The following is a 12,385-nucleotide window of genomic DNA, read 5'->3' as shown; positions in this document are numbered from 1 at the left end:
ACAGTGACCATGAAACACGAAATCTCATCGGAATTGAACACAAAAGGTAAAATGCCTACTTAAGTACAAGAAGAGTGAATCTTCTTAGAGTTTGTGGTTTGAGCGGCTCCTGGGTGACCAGTATTAGTTTCCGAAGCACCAGTGCAGATTTACTGTATCCCTTGGACCTCCACAGTATCCACGAAACACAGAAATCGCATCGGAATTGATTACGAAAGGCACAATGCCGACTTAAGTACAAGAAGAGTGAATCTTCTAAGAGTTTGTGGTTTGAGCGGCTCCTGGGTGACCAGTATTAGATTCCGATGCACCAGCGCAGGTTTACTGTATCTCTTGGACCTTCACATTGACCATGAAACACAGAAATCGCATCGGAAATGAATACAAAAGCACAATGCCGACTTAAGTACAAGAAGAGTGAATCTTCTAAGAGTTTGTGGTTTGAGCCGCTCCTGGGAGGCCAGTATTAGATTCCGATGCACCAGTGTGGGTTTACTGTATTCCTTGGACCTTCACAGTAACCATGAAACACAGAAATCGCATCGGAATTGAATACAAAAGGCACAATGCCGACTTAAGTACAAGAAGAGTAAATCTTCGAAGAGTTTGGGGTTTGAGCGGCTCGTGGGTGACCAGTATTAGATTCCGATGCATCAGAGCAGGTTTACTGTATCCCTTGGACCTTCACATTGGCCATGAAACACAGAAATCGCATCGGAATTGAATACAAAAGGCACAATGCCGACTTAAGTACAAGAAGAGTGAATCTTCTAAGAGTTTGTGGTTTGAGCAGCTCCTGGGTGACCAGTATTAGATTCCGATGCACCAGTGCAGGTTTACTGTACGCTTGGACCTTCACATTGACCATGAAACACAGAAATCGCATCGGAATTGAATACAAAAGGCACAATGCCGACTTTAGTACAAGAAGAGTGAATCTTCTAAGAGTTTGTGATTTGAGCGGCTCCTGGGTGACCAGTATTAGATTCCGATGCACCAGTGCAGGTTTACTGTATCCCTTGGCCCTTCACATTGACCATGAAACACAGAAATCGCATCGGAATTGAATACAAAAAGCCCAATGCCGACTTAAGTACAAGAAGAGTGAATCTTCTAAGAGTTTGTGGTTTGAGCGTCTCCTGGGAGACAAGTATTAGATTCCGATGCACCAGGGCAGGTTTACTGTATCCCTTGGACCTTCACATTGACCATGAAATACAGAAATCGCATCGGAATTGAATACAAAAGGCACAATGCCGACTTAAGTACAAGAAGAGTGAATCTTCTAAGAGTTTATGGTTTGAGCGGCTCCTGGGAAACCAGTATTAGATTCCGATGCACCAGTGCAGGTTTACTGTATCCCTTGGACCTTCACATTGACCATGAAACACAGAAATCGCATCTGAATTGAATACAAAAAGGCACAATGCCGACTTCAGTAAAAGAAGAGTGAGTCTTCTAAGAGTTTGTGGTTTGAGCGGCTCCTGGGAAACCTGTATTAGATTACCATTCACCAGTCAGGTTTACTGTATCCCTTGGACCTTCACATTGACCATGAAACACAGAAATCGCATCGGAATTGAATACAAAAGGCACAATGCCGACTTAAGCACAACAAGAGTGAATCTTCTAAGAGTTTGTTGTTTGAGCGGCTCCTGGGAGACCAGTATTAGATTCCGATGCACAAGGGCAGGTTTACTGTATCCCTTGGACCTTCACATTGACCATGAAACACAGAAATCGCATCGAAATTGAATACAAAAGGCAGAATGCCGACTTAAGTACAAGAAGAGTGAATCTTCTAAGAATTTGTGGTTTGAGCGGCTCCTGGGAAACCAGTATTAGATTCCGATGCACCAGTGCAGGTTTACTGTATCCCTTGGACCTTCACAGTGACCATGAAACACGAAATCTCATCGGAATTTAACACAAAAGGTACAATGCCTACTTAAGTACAAGAAGAGCGAATCTTCTAAGAGTTTGTGGTTTGAGCGGCTCCTGGGTGACCAGTATTAGTTTCCGAAGCACCAGTGCAGGTTTACTGTATCCCTTGGACCTCCACAGTATCCACGAAACACAGAAATCGCATCGGAATTGATTACCAAAGGCACAATGCCGACTTAAGTACAAGAAGAGTGAATCTACTAAGAGTTTGTGGTTTGAGCGGCTCCTGGGTGACCAGTATTAGATTCCGATGCACCAGCGCAGGTTTACTGTATCTCTTGGACCTTCACATTGACCACGAAACACAGAAATCGCATCGGAAATGAATACAAAAGGCACAATGCCGACTTAAGTACAAGAAGAGTAAATCTTCGAAGAGTTTGGGGTTTGAGCGGCTCCTGGGTGACCAGTATTAGATTCCGATGCATCAGAGCAGGTTTACTGTATCCCTTGGACCTTCACATTGGCCATGAAACACAGAAATCGCATCGGAATTGAATACAAAAGGCACAATGCCGACTTAAGTACAAGAAGAGTGAATCTTCTAAGAGTTTGTGGTTTGAGCGGCTCCTGGGTGACCAGTATTAGATTCCGATGCACCAGTGCAGGTTTACTGTACGCTTGGACCTTCACATTGACCATGAAACACAGAAATCGCATCGGAATTCAATACAAAAGGCACAATGCCGACTTAAGTACAAGAAGAGTGAATCTTCTAAGAGTTTGTGATTTGAGCGGCTCCTGGGTGACCAGTATTAGATTCCGATGCACCAGTGCAGGTTTACTGTATCCCTTGGCCCTTCACAGTGACCATGAAACACAGAAATCGCATCGGAATTGAATACAAAAAGCCCAATGCCGACTTAAGTACAAGAAGAGTGAATCTTCTAAGTGTTTGTGGTTTGAGCGTCTCCTGGGAGACAAGTATTAGATTCCGATGCACCAGGGCAGGTTTACTGTATCCCTTGGACCTTCACATTCACTATGAAATACAGAAATCGCATCGGAATTGAATACAAAAGGCACAATGCCGACTTAAGTGCAAGAAGAGTGAATCTTCTAAGAGTTTGTGGTTTGAGAGGCTCCTGGGTGACCAGTATTAGATTCCGATGCACCAGTGCAGGTTTACTGTATCCCTTGGACCTTCACAATAACCATGAAACACAGAAATCGCATCGGAATTGAATACAAAAGGCACAATGCCGACTTAAGTACAAGAAGAGTGAATCTTCTAAGAGTTTATGGTTTGAGCGGCTCCTGGGAAACCAGTATTAGATTCCGATGCACCAGTGCAGGTTTACTGTATCCCTTGGACATTCACATTGACCATGAAACACAGAAATCGCATCTGAATAGAATACAAAAAGGCACAATGACGACTTCAGTAAAAGAAGAGTGAGTCTTCTAAGAGTTTGTGGTTTGAGCGGCTCCTGGGAAACCTGTATTAGATTACCATTCACCAGTCAGGTTTACTGTATCCCTTGGACCTTCACATTGACCATGAAACACAGAAATCGCATCGGAATTGAATACAAAAGGCACAATGCCGACTTAAGCACAAGAAGAGTGAATCTTCTAAGAGTTTGTGGTTTGAGCGGCTCCTGGGAGACCAGTAATAGATTCCGATGCACAAGGGCAGGTTTACTGTATCCCTTGGACCTTCACATTGACCATGAAACACAGAAATCGCATCGGAATTGAATACAAAAGGCACAATGCCGACTTAAGTACAACAAGAGTGAATCTTCCAAAAGTTTGTGGTTTGAGCGGTTCCTGGGAGACCAGTATTAGATTCCGATGCACCAGTGCAGGTTTACTGCATCCCTTGGACTTTCAAATTGACCATGAAACACAGAAATCGCATCGGAATTGTATACAAAAGGCACAATGCCGACTTAAGTACAAGAAGAGTGAATCTTCTAAGAGTTTGTTGTGTGAGCGGATCCTGGGAGACCAGTATTAGATTCCGATGCACCAGGGCAGGTTTAGTTTATCCCTTGGACTTTCACATTGACCATGAAACACAGAAATCGCATCGAAATTGAATACAAAAGGCAGAATGCCAACTTAAGTACAAGAAGAGTGAATCTTCTAAGAATTTGTGGTTTGAGCGGCTCCTGGGAAACCAGTATTAGATTCCGATGCACCAGTGCAGGATTACTGTATCCCTTGGACATTCACAGTGACCATGAAACACGAAATCTCATCGGAATTGAACACAAAAGGTACAATGCCTACTTAAGTACAAGAAGAGTGAATCTTCTAAGAGTTTGTGGTTTGAGCGGCTCCTGGGTGACCAGTATTAGTTTCCGAAGCACCAGTGCAGGTTTACTGTATCCCTTGGACCTCCACAGTATCCACGAAACACAGAAATCGCATCGGAATTGATTACGAAAGGCACAATGCCGACTTAAGTACAAGAAGAGTGAATCTTCTAAGAGTTTGTGGTTTGAGCGGCTCCTGGGTGACCAGTATTAGATTCCGATGCACCAGTGCAGGTTTACTGTACGCTTGGACCTTCACATTGACCATGACACACAGAAATCGTGTCGGAATTGAATACAAAAGGCACAATGCCGGCTTAAGTACAAGAAGAGTGAATCTTCTAAGAGTTTGTGATTTGAGCGGCTCCTGGGTGACCAGTATTAGATTCCGATGCACCAGTGCAGGTTTACTGTATCCCTTGGCCCTTCACATTGACCATGAAGCACAGAAATCGCATCGGAATTGAATACAAAAAGCCCAATGCCGACTTAAGTACAAGAAGAGTGAATCTTCTAAGAGTTTGTGGTTTGAGCGTCTCCTGGGAGACAAGTATTATCTTCCGATGCACCAGGGCAGGTTTACTGTATCCCTTGGACCTTCACATTCACCATGAAGTACAGAAATCGCATCGGAATTGAATACAAAAGGCACAATGCCGACTTAAGTACAAGAAGATGAATCTTCTAAGAGTTTGTGGTTTGAGAGGCTCCTGGGTGACCAGTATTAGATTCCGATGCACCAGTGCAGGTTTACTGAATCCCTTGGACCTTCGCAATGACCATGTAACACAGAAATCGCATCGGAATTGAATACAAAAGGCACAATGCCGACTTAAGTACAAGAAGAGTGAATCTTCTAAGAGTTTATGGTTTGAGCGGCTCCTGGGAAACCAGTATTAGATTCCGATGCACCAGTGCAGGTTTACTGTATCCCTTGGACCTTCACATTGACCATGAAACACAGAAATCGCATCTGAATTGAATACAAAAAGGCACAATGCCGACTTAAGTAAAAGAAGAGTGAGTCTTCTAAGAGTTTGTGGTTTGAGCGGCTCCTGGGAAACTTGTATTAGATTACCATTCACCAGTGCAGGTTTACTGTATCCCTTGGACCTTCACATTGACCATGAAACACAGAAATTCCATCGGAATTGAATACAAAAGGCACAATGCCGACTTAAGTACAAGAAGAGTGAATCTTCTAAGAGTTTGTGGTTTGAGCGGTTCCTGGGAGACCAGTATTAGATTCCGATGCACCAGTGCAGGTTTACTGTATCCCTTGGACTTTCAAATTGACCATGAAACACAGAAATCGCATCGGAATTGTATACAAAAGGCACATTGCCGACTTAAGTACAAGAAGAGTGAATCTTCTAAGAGATTGTTGTGAGAGCGGATCCTGGGAGACCAGTATTAGATTCCGATGCACCAGGGCAGGGTTACTTTATCCCTTGGACCTTCACATTCGCCATGAAGTACAGAAATCGCATCGGAATTGAATACAAAAGGCACAATGCCGACTTAAGTACAAGAAGATGAATCTTCTAAGAGTTTGTGGTTTGAGAGGCTCCTGGGTGACCAGTATTAGATTCCGATGCACCAGTGCAGGTTTACTGAATCCCTTGGACCTTCGCAATGACCATGTAACACAGAAATCGCATCGGAATTGAATACAAAAGGCACAATGCCGACTTAAGTACAAGAAGAGTGAATCTTCTAAGAGTTTATGGTTTGAGCGGCTCCTGGGAAACCAGTATTAGATTCCGATGCACCAGTGCAGGTTTACTGTATCCCTTGGACCTTCACATTGACCATGAAACACAGAAATCGCATCTGAATTGAATACAAAAAGGCACAATGCCGACTTAAGTAAAAGAAGAGTGAGTCTTCTAAGAGTTTGTGGTTTGAGCGGCTCCTGGGAAACTTGTATTAGATTACCATTCACCAGTGCAGGTTTACTGTATCCCTTGGACCTTCACATTGACCATGAAACACAGAAATCGCATCGAAATTGAATACAAAAGGCAGAATGCCGACTTAAGTACAAGAAGAGTGAATCTTCTAAGAATTTGTGGTTTGAGCGGCTCCTGGGAAACCAGTATTAGATTCCGATGCACCAGTGCAGGTTTACTGTATCCCTTGGACCTTCACAGTGACCATGAAACACGAAATCTCATCGGAATTTAACACAAAAGGTACAATGCCTACTTAAGTACAAGAAGAGCGAATCTTCTAAGAGTTTGTGGTTTGAGCGGCTCCTGGGTGACCAGTATTAGTTTCCGAAGCACCAGTGCAGGTTTACTGTATCCCTTGGACCTCCACAGTATCCACGAAACACAGAAATCGCATCGGAATTGATTACCAAAGGCACAATGCCGACTTAAGTACAAGAAGAGTGAATCTACTAAGAGTTTGTGGTTTGAGCGGCTCCTGGGTGACCAGTATTAGATTCCGATGCACCAGCGCAGGTTTACTGTATCTCTTGGACCTTCACATTGACCACGAAACACAGAAATCGCATCGGAAATGAATACAAAAGGCACAATGCCGACTTAAGTACAAGAAGAGTAAATCTTCGAAGAGTTTGGGGTTTGAGCGGCTCCTGGGTGACCAGTATTAGATTCCGATGCATCAGAGCAGGTTTACTGTATCCCTTGGACCTTCACATTGGCCATGAAACACAGAAATCGCATCGGAATTGAATACAAAAGGCACAATGCCGACTTAAGTACAAGAAGAGTGAATCTTCTAAGAGTTTGTGGTTTGAGCGGCTCCTGGGTGACCAGTATTAGATTCCGATGCACCAGTGCAGGTTTACTGTACGCTTGGACCTTCACATTGACCATGAAACACAGAAATCGCATCGGAATTCAATACAAAAGGCACAATGCCGACTTAAGTACAAGAAGAGTGAATCTTCTAAGAGTTTGTGATTTGAGCGGCTCCTGGGTGACCAGTATTAGATTCCGATGCACCAGTGCAGGTTTACTGTATCCCTTGGCCCTTCACATTGACCATGAAACACAGAAATCGCATCGGAATTGAATACAAAAAGCCCAATGCCGACTTAAGTACAAGAAGAGTGAATCTTCTAAGTGTTTGTGGTTTGAGCGTCTCCTGGGAGACAAGTATTAGATTCCGATGCACCAGGGCAGGTTTACTGTATCCCTTGGACCTTCACATTCACTATGAAATACAGAAATCGCATCGGAATTGAATACAAAAGGCACAATGCCGACTTAAGTGCAAGAAGAGTGAATCTTCTAAGAGTTTGTGGTTTGAGAGGCTCCTGGGTGACCAGTATTAGATTCCGATGCACCAGTGCAGGTTTACTGTATCCCTTGGACCTTCACAATAACCATGAAACACAGAAATCGCATCGGAATTGAATACAAAAGGCACAATGCCGACTTAAGTACAAGAAGAGTGAATCTTCTAAGAGTTTATGGTTTGAGCGGCTCCTGGGAAACCAGTATTAGATTCCGATGCACCAGTGCAGGTTTACTGTATCCCTTGGACATTCACATTGACCATGAAACACAGAAATCGCATCTGAATAGAATACAAAAAGGCACAATGACGACTTCAGTAAAAGAAGAGTGAGTCTTCTAAGAGTTTGTGGTTTGAGCGGCTCCTGGGAAACCTGTATTAGATTACCATTCACCAGTCAGGTTTACTGTATCCCTTGGACCTTCACATTGACCATGAAACACAGAAATCGCATCGGAATTGAATACAAAAGGCACAATGCCGACTTAAGCACAAGAAGAGTGAATCTTCTAAGAGTTTGTGGTTTGAGCGGCTCCTGGGAGACCAGTAATAGATTCCGATGCACAAGGGCAGGTTTACTGTATCCCTTGGACCTTCACATTGACCATGAAACACAGAAATCGCATCGGAATTGAATACAAAAGGCACAATGCCGACTTAAGTACAACAAGAGTGAATCTTCCAAAAGTTTGTGGTTTGAGCGGTTCCTGGGAGACCAGTATTAGATTCCGATGCACCAGTGCAGGTTTACTGCATCCCTTGGACTTTCAAATTGACCATGAAACACAGAAATCGCATCGGAATTGTATACAAAAGGCACAATGCCGACTTAAGTACAAGAAGAGTGAATCTTCTAAGAGTTTGTTGTGTGAGCGGATCCTGGGAGACCAGTATTAGATTCCGATGCACCAGGGCAGGTTTAGTTTATCCCTTGGACTTTCACATTGACCATGAAACACAGAAATCGCATCGAAATTGAATACAAAAGGCAGAATGCCAACTTAAGTACAAGAAGAGTGAATCTTCTAAGAATTTGTGGTTTGAGCGGCTCCTGGGAAACCAGTATTAGATTCCGATGCACCAGTGCAGGATTACTGTATCCCTTGGACATTCACAGTGACCATGAAACACGAAATCTCATCGGAATTGAACACAAAAGGTACAATGCCTACTTAAGTACAAGAAGAGTGAATCTTCTAAGAGTTTGTGGTTTGAGCGGCTCCTGGGTGACCAGTATTAGTTTCCGAAGCACCAGTGCAGGTTTACTGTATCCCTTGGACCTCCACAGTATCCACGAAACACAGAAATCGCATCGGAATTGATTACGAAAGGCACAATGCCGACTTAAGTACAAGAAGAGTGAATCTTCTAAGAGTTTGTGGTTTGAGCGGCTCCTGGGTGACCAGTATTAGATTCCGATGCACCAGTGCAGGTTTACTGTACGCTTGGACCTTCACATTGACCATGACACACAGAAATCGTGTCGGAATTGAATACAAAAGGCACAATGCCGGCTTAAGTACAAGAAGAGTGAATCTTCTAAGAGTTTGTGATTTGAGCGGCTCCTGGGTGACCAGTATTAGATTCCGATGCACCAGTGCAGGTTTACTGTATCCCTTGGCCCTTCACATTGACCATGAAGCACAGAAATCGCATCGGAATTGAATACAAAAAGCCCAATGCCGACTTAAGTACAAGAAGAGTGAATCTTCTAAGAGTTTGTGGTTTGAGCGTCTCCTGGGAGACAAGTATTATCTTCCGATGCACCAGGGCAGGTTTACTGTATCCCTTGGACCTTCACATTCACCATGAAGTACAGAAATCGCATCGGAATTGAATACAAAAGGCACAATGCCGACTTAAGTACAAGAAGATGAATCTTCTAAGAGTTTGTGGTTTGAGAGGCTCCTGGGTGACCAGTATTAGATTCCGATGCACCAGTGCAGGTTTACTGAATCCCTTGGACCTTCGCAATGACCATGTAACACAGAAATCGCATCGGAATTGAATACAAAAGGCACAATGCCGACTTAAGTACAAGAAGAGTGAATCTTCTAAGAGTTTATGGTTTGAGCGGCTCCTGGGAAACCAGTATTAGATTCCGATGCACCAGTGCAGGTTTACTGTATCCCTTGGACCTTCACATTGACCATGAAACACAGAAATCGCATCTGAATTGAATACAAAAAGGCACAATGCCGACTTAAGTAAAAGAAGAGTGAGTCTTCTAAGAGTTTGTGGTTTGAGCGGCTCCTGGGAAACTTGTATTAGATTACCATTCACCAGTGCAGGTTTACTGTATCCCTTGGACCTTCACATTGACCATGAAACACAGAAATTCCATCGGAATTGAATACAAAAGGCACAATGCCGACTTAAGTACAAGAAGAGTGAATCTTCTAAGAGTTTGTGGTTTGAGCGGTTCCTGGGAGACCAGTATTAGATTCCGATGCACCAGTGCAGGTTTACTGTATCCCTTGGACTTTCAAATTGACCATGAAACACAGAAATCGCATCGGAATTGTATACAAAAGGCACATTGCCGACTTAAGTACAAGAAGAGTGAATCTTCTAAGAGATTGTTGTGAGAGCGGATCCTGGGAGACCAGTATTAGATTCCGATGCACCAGGGCAGGGTTACTTTATCCCTTGGACTTTCACATTGACCATGAAACACAGAAATCGCATCGAAATTGAATACAAAAGGCAGAATGCAGACTTAAGTACAAGAAGAGTGAATCTTCTAAGAATTTTTGGTTTTAGCGGCTCCTGGGAAACCAGTATTAGATTCCGATGCACCAGTGCAGGTTTACTGTATCCCTTGGACCTTCACAGTGACCATGAAACACGAAATCGCATCGGAATTGAACACAAAAGGTACAATGCCTACTTAAGTACAATAAGAGTGAATCTTCTAAGAGTTTGTGGTTTGAGCGGCTCCTGGGTGACCATTATTAGTTTCCGAAGCACCAGTGCAGGTTTACTGTATCCCTTGGACCTCCACAGTATCCACGAAACACAGAAATCGCATCGGAATTGATTACGAAAGGCACAATGCCGACTTAAGTACAAGAAGAGTGAATCTTCTAAGAGTTTGTGGTTTGAGCGGCTCCTGGGTGACCAGTATTAGATTCCGATGCACCAGTGCAGGTTTACTGTATCTCTTGGACCTTCACATTGACCATGAAACACAGAAATCGCATCGGAAATGAATACAAAAGCACAATGCCGACTTAAGTACAAGAAGAGTGAATCTTCTAAGAGTTTGTGGTTTGAGCGGCTCCTGGGAGGCCAGTATTAGATTCCGATGCACCAGTGTGGGTTTACTGTATTCCTTGGACCTTCACAGTAACCATGAAACACAGAAATCGCATCGGAATTGAATACAAAAGGCACAATGCCGACTTAAGTACAAGAAGAGTAAATCTTCGAAGAGTTTGGGGTTTGAGCGGCTCCTGGGTGACCAGTATTAGATTCCGATGCATCAGAGCAGGTTTACTGTATCCCTTGGACCTTCACATTGACCATGAAACACAGAAATCGCATCGGAATAGAATACAAAAGGCACAGTGCCGACTTAAGTTCAAGAAGAGTGAATCTTCTAAGAGTTTGTGGTTTGAGCGGCTCCAGGGAGACCAGTATTAGATTCCGATGCACATGTGCAGGTTTACTGTATCCCTTGGACCTTCACATTGACCATGAAACACAGAAATCACATCGGAATTGAATACAAAAGGCACAATGCCGACTTAAGTACAAGAAGAGTGAATCTTCAAAGGGTTTGTGGTTTGAGCGGCACCTGGGTGACAAGTATTAGATTCCGATGCACCAGTGCAGGTTTACTGTATCCCTTGGACCTTCACATTGACCATGAAACACAGAAATCGCATCGGCATTGAACATAAAAGGCACAATGCCTACTTAAGTACAAGAAGAGTGAATCTTCTAAGAGTTTGTGGTTTGAGCGGCTCCTGGGTGACCAGTATTAGATTCCGATGCACCAGTGCAGGTTTACTGTATCCCTTGGACCTTCACATTGACCATGAAACACAGAAATTGCATCGGAATTGAATACAAAAGGCACAATACCGACTTAAGTACAAGAAGAGTGAATCTTCTAAGAGTTTGTGGTTTGAGCGGCTCCTGGGAGACCAGTATTAGATTCCGATGCACCAGTGCAGGTTTACTGTATCCCTTGGACCTTCACATTGACCATGACACACAGAAATCGCATCGTAATTGAATACAAAAGGCACAATGCCAACTACAAGAAGAGTGAATCTTCCAATAGTTTGTGGTTTGAGCGGCTCCTAGGAGACCAGTAGCTGATTCCGATGCACCAGTGCTGGTTTACTGCATCCCTTGGACTTTCACACTGACCATGAAACACAGAAATCCCATCGGAATTGATTACAAAAGGCACAATAGCGACTTATGTACAAGAAGAGTGAATCTTCTAAGAGTTTGTGGTTTGAGCGGCTCCTGGGTGACCAGTATTAGATTCCGATGCACCAGTGCAGGCTTACTGTATGTCTTGGACCTTCACATTGATCATGAAACACAGAAATCGCATCGGAATTGAATACAAAAGGCACAATGCCGACTTAAGTACAAGAAGAGTTAATCTTCTAAGAGTTTGTGGTTTGAGCGGCTCCTGGGTGACCAGTATTATATTCCGATGCACCAGTCCAGGTTTACTGTATCCCTTGGACCTTCACATTGACCATGAAACACAGAAATCGCATCGGAATTGAATACAAAAGGCACAATGCCGACTTAAGTACAAGAGAGTGAATCTTCCAATAGTTTGTGATTTGTACGGCTCCTGGGAGACCAGTATTAGATTCCGATGCACCAGTGCTGGTTTACTGCATCCCATGGACTTTCACACTGACCATGAAACACAG

The sequence above is a fragment of the Schistocerca nitens genome, chromosome 3 (assembly GCF_023898315.1).
Source record: "Schistocerca nitens isolate TAMUIC-IGC-003100 chromosome 3, iqSchNite1.1, whole genome shotgun sequence".
Classification (NCBI taxonomy): domain Eukaryota; kingdom Metazoa; phylum Arthropoda; class Insecta; order Orthoptera; family Acrididae; genus Schistocerca; species Schistocerca nitens.
This window is presented reverse-complemented; position numbering follows the sequence as displayed.